We start from the raw sequence: 4,875 nt of genomic DNA on the forward strand, positions 1-4,875 counted from the left end.
ATTAGAGCCAAAAGAGACTCTCTCTCCTTGCTGAGCATCTTAGTGCTCCCCTGAAATGATCACCCACCACTGAAGCAGAAGCTCCTCTCTGACACCTCCCCTTACTGTGCTGCCTTCGGCAGGAACACAAATATCCTCCTCACTCACTGTTTACCTTTTTTTTTTTTTTTTTTTTGCGGTACGCGGGCCTCTCACTGTTGTGGCGTCTCCCGTTGCGGAGCACAGGCTCCGGACGTGCAGGCTCAGCGGCCATGGCTCACGGGCCCAGCCGCTCCATGGCATGTGGGATCTTCCCAGACCGGGGCACGAACCCGTGTCCCCTGCATCGGCAGGTGGACCCTCAACCACTGTGCCACCAGGGAAGCCCTGTTTACCCTTTTTTAACACCCAGCAGAGACTTGGCACTATTAAGCTACCTATTTCCTCTTATTATCAACACTAGGACTAATAGGTAAGGTGAGAGAATAATTACAGTGTAGTGTAGTTGACTGGGCAGAGGATTAGAAGTCAAAAGAGTGAAATCTGAGTCCCACCTCTGGAACATGAAGCATTTAGACATTTGAACTGGTCATTTAACTTCTCTATATCTCAATTTCAGTATTTAACTGGAGGTCATAATATCCAGCTCAAAGAATTTTTGGGATAAAGAAATCAGATAATGCAAGTGGAAAGAAACCTGATAAACTCTAAAGCCCTAGCAAACAGTCATTTAGTCAGTCATTTATGCATTTTTCATCAACTGTTTATTGAATACCTACTGCATGCTAGCTACAGTTCTAGGCACAAGCTATATGAACGTCGCTAAGACAATGTCCCTCTCCTCATAGGGCTTAAAATTTAATGCAGAAGGCCTGTGAGAGGTTAATTTTATGAGCCAGCCTGGCTGGGCCACCATACCTAGGTATTTGGTCAAGCATTATTCTGGATGTTTCTGTGAGGGTGTTTTGTTGTTGTTGTTTTGTTTTGTTTTCCCCCCGGCTGACAGGTTTATTGCTGTGGGGAAGGGGACAGATGGCTCAGGAGCTCTTGGTGGGATGGGTCCCCTTCCTCGGCACCATCACAGGCTTCTGGCTGCGCAGGACGTTGCTGGCTCTGCAGAGGGCGGCCGTGCGCAAATCCGGGCGCTACTTGTTTCGGATTATGTGCCAGATGCTGGTGAGGGTGGCCCGGGCCTTCTTGTTGATGCTGGTCCGCACGTAGGAGGTGGCCAGCTTTCGCGGGCTGGATCTCTGCTTCGTGACCGCCACGACCCCTTTGCCGGCCGCCGCCGGCTCCACGCCCACAGTCTTGCGGTGAATGAGCTCATTGTAGCGGAAGGAGTTGCGGCCCTTCAGGTTATTGGGCTCGGTTGGCACATCTGCCTCTTCCTCTTGATCAAGAAGCTGGAGCAGTTCTGCACGACCATCCGTTGCAGATGCGCGGACATGGCGGCACCTCCTCTCGTTGCGACGGCCGGAGATGGAAAGAGGGGGGTGTTTGGGAATGAGATTTACATTGAAGTGATGGATTTCGAGTACAGCTGGTTGTCTTCCATAATGTGGGTAGGCCTTGTCTAATCAGTTGAAGACCTAACAAGAACAAAGGAGGGACACCTTCCTCCCCATCCCAACCCGGTCCCCCGCAAGAAGAATTCTACCAGCAGACTGTTTTGGACTTCAGCTGCAACGCCGGCTTTCCTGAGGCTCTAGCTTGATGGCCTTTGTACTTGAACTGCAGCAATGGCTCTTCCTCGGTCTCCAGCCTGCCAGCCCACCCTGCAGATTTTGGACTTGCCAACTTCTATAATCACATGAATAAATCCCTCAAAAAAAATCTTTTTCTACCTACAAGTGTCCCCTGCTTTTCGAAAGTACACTTTATGCCACTTCGCTTTCATGAAAGATACACAAACATTAGTACCTGTTTTCAGTAACCAAAAGAAATCGGAAGAGGATTTGCACTTTCAGGGAAAAAGGTGAAAAGTGAAAACAGCATTAAGTAAGCATTTGTTTTGCAAGAGCCATTATAGAGGCAGCAGCCAGCCCCAGCTTTGAGAGCCGCGCTGCAAGTTCCTTCCCCAGGATTTACGCTCAGCATTGCAGCGTCAAGCTGCCATAGTTTTGAACTACGATTCTGAGCATCTCTGCTTTATCTTGATTTACTCTGTGCACCCGTTAGCAAGATGTGTCCTAAGGTAATTGCCTCTTTGTTTTATGCCATTTCAGCTTAAGAAAGGTTTCATACGAAGGCTGTACTTCCGGATAACTGGGAAAAAACCTGTATTTGCACATTCTGTTGGTTCTGTTTCTTTGCAGAACCCTGACTAATACAGATTTGGGTACCAAGAAGTGGGGTGCTGCTATAACAAATACCTAAAAATGTGGGTAGAGGCTGGAGGAGTTTTGAGACACACGCTAGAAAAAGCCTAGATCACCAGGAAGAAATGGTTGGTAGGAATATGAATGATAAAGGTGATTCTGGTGAAGTCTCAGATGGAAATGAGGAACATGTTATTGAAAGTTTGGGGAAAGTTGATCCTTGTTATCAAGTACCAAAGAACTTGGTGGAATTGTGTTTTGTGGAAAGTAAACTTTGTGATAAAATAGGATATTTAGCTGAGGAGATTTCTAAGCAAACTGTTAAAGGTATGATTTCCCCTTGCTGCTTATAGTAATGTGAGAGGAGAGAAATAAATTGAAGGAGGAATTGTTAGGCAAAAAGGAACCAGAAATTGAGGATTTGGAAAATTCTCAGCCTATCCATATGGCAAAAAACAAGAAAGCTTGCTCCAGAGAGGACACCGTGGGTATAGCTGGAAAATCATTTGATAAAGGGATTAGGAGTGAAATTCCTGGGTTTAATCAGCCATCTCAGCGGAATCTAGCAATAGAGCTGGTGTTACACCAGCAGAAACACTGCCAGACTAGACTAAAAGGTGAAGAGATAAGACAAATTGAAGGAAGGCTATCAGACCTCTGAGATTCCACAGGATAGGGCAATCGATCTATCAACATGTGTTATCCTTTAAGGGAAGAGTAACCCTGATTCATGATGGTATCATGGGAATGATATCAGAGAGCTGTCACTCCCACCACAGACCCAGAGCACACAGGCCATTAGGGCAAGGCTCTCTCCTCCTCAGTTTCAGTGGGTTCAGGCCAGTGGCCAGGGCGGAGGGAGCAACAGGGCCACCTCAGTGGGCCTGGAGGTCAGAGCACTGAGCCAATGAGAATTATTTTTGAGACTTAAAATTTAATGGAATATTGATTTCATGGATATGACAACAAAAGCACAGGCAACAAAACCAAAAATAAACAAATGGGACCACATCAAACTTAAAACTTTTGCTCATCAAAGGACACAATAACAGAGTGAAAAGGCAACATATGGAATGGGAGAAAATATTTGCAAATCATATATCTGATAAGGGTTAATATCCAGATTATATAAAGAACTCATCAACAAAATAATCAAATAAACTGATTAGAAAATGGGCCAAGGACACGAACAGGCATTTCTTCAAAGATGATATAAAAATGGCCAACAAGCATATGAAAAGATGTTAAACATCATTAATCATCAGAGGAATGCAAATTAAAACCACAATGAGATATCTCTCTTCAAAAAAAGAGAAAAAAAAAAAAAAAGAAAAGCTACCATCAAAAAAAAAGAAAAGGAAAGCTACCATCAAGAAAAAGAAAGAAGGGGCTTCCCTGGTGGCGCAGTGGTTGAGAGTCCGCCTGCCGATGCAGGGGACACGGGTTCGTGCCCCGGTCCCGGAGGATCCCACATGCCGCGGAGCGGCTGGGCCCGTGAGCCATGGCCGCTGGGCCTGTGCGTCCAGAGCCTGTACTCCGCAACGGAAGAGGCCACGACGGTGAGAGGCTTGCATACCATACCACAAAAAAAAAAAAAAAAAAAGAAAGAAAGAAAACCAGAAAATAACAAGTGTTGGTGAGGATGTGGAAAAATTGGAACTATTGTGCACCATTGGTGGAATTATAAAATAGTGCAACTGCTATGGAAAACAGTACGTCAGTTCCTCAAAAAATTAAAAACTTCTAGGTACTGAAAGTATTGAAAGCAAGGGCTCATAGAGATATCTGCACACCCATGTTCACAGCAGCACTATTCACAATAGCCAAAGGTGAAGCAACCCAAGTGTCCATCAGTGGTTGCATGGATAAATGAACTGTGGTGTATACACACAATGCAATAGTATTCAGTCTTAAAAAAGAAGGAAATCTTGTCACATCCTACAACAGGATGAACCTTGAGGGTATTATGCTAACTGAACTAAATTAGTCAAAAAACACACTGTATGATTCCACTTAAATGAGGTGTCTAAAGTCATCAAACTCATAGAAACAGAAAGTTGCATGGTGGTTGCCTCTAGCTGGTGCCAGGAAGAAAAGGGGACCTGTGGTTTAATGGGTACAGAGTTTCAGGTTTTTGTTTTTGTTTTTGTTTAATTTTGTTGAAGTATAGTTGACTAACAACGGTGTGTTAGTTTCAGGTGCAGAGTTTCAGTTTTGCAAGATGAAAAAGTTCTGGAGATCTGTTTCACAACAATATGAATATACTTAACATTACTGAACTGTACAATTAAAAGTGGTTAGGATGGTGAATTTTATGTTATGTGTTTGTTACCACAATAAGAAACAGAAGGGAAAAAAATCTAATGGAATTTACCTTGCCAAGTTTTGGATTTGTTTGGGCCTCTTCACCCCTTCCTTCTTTCCGACTTCTCCCATTTTGGAAAGGGACTGTCTATCCTATGTCTGTCCTACCACCGCATTTTGGAAGGACATAACGTGTCTGCTTTCAGAGGTTCACAGCTGGAGAGGAATTTTGCCTCAGGTTAAATCATACCTCGAGTCTCACTCACACCTGATT

The 4,875-nt window shown here is 44.4% G+C and overlaps 1 pseudogene across 1 annotated transcript; it reads right to left on the reverse strand.

Moving 5' to 3' along the window:
• Positions 1-1,016: 1,016 nt before the first annotated feature.
• LOC307194202 (large ribosomal subunit protein eL28-like) lies at positions 1,017-1,426 on the reverse strand (annotated as a pseudogene). The gene has a single exon. The product of its transcript is annotated as a large ribosomal subunit protein eL28-like (transcript).
• Positions 1,427-4,875: the final 3,449 nt, after the last annotated feature.

This window comes from Stenella coeruleoalba, assembly GCF_951394435.1.
Source record: "Stenella coeruleoalba genome assembly, chromosome: 11".
Taxonomy (NCBI): Eukaryota; Metazoa; Chordata; class Mammalia; order Artiodactyla; family Delphinidae; genus Stenella; species Stenella coeruleoalba.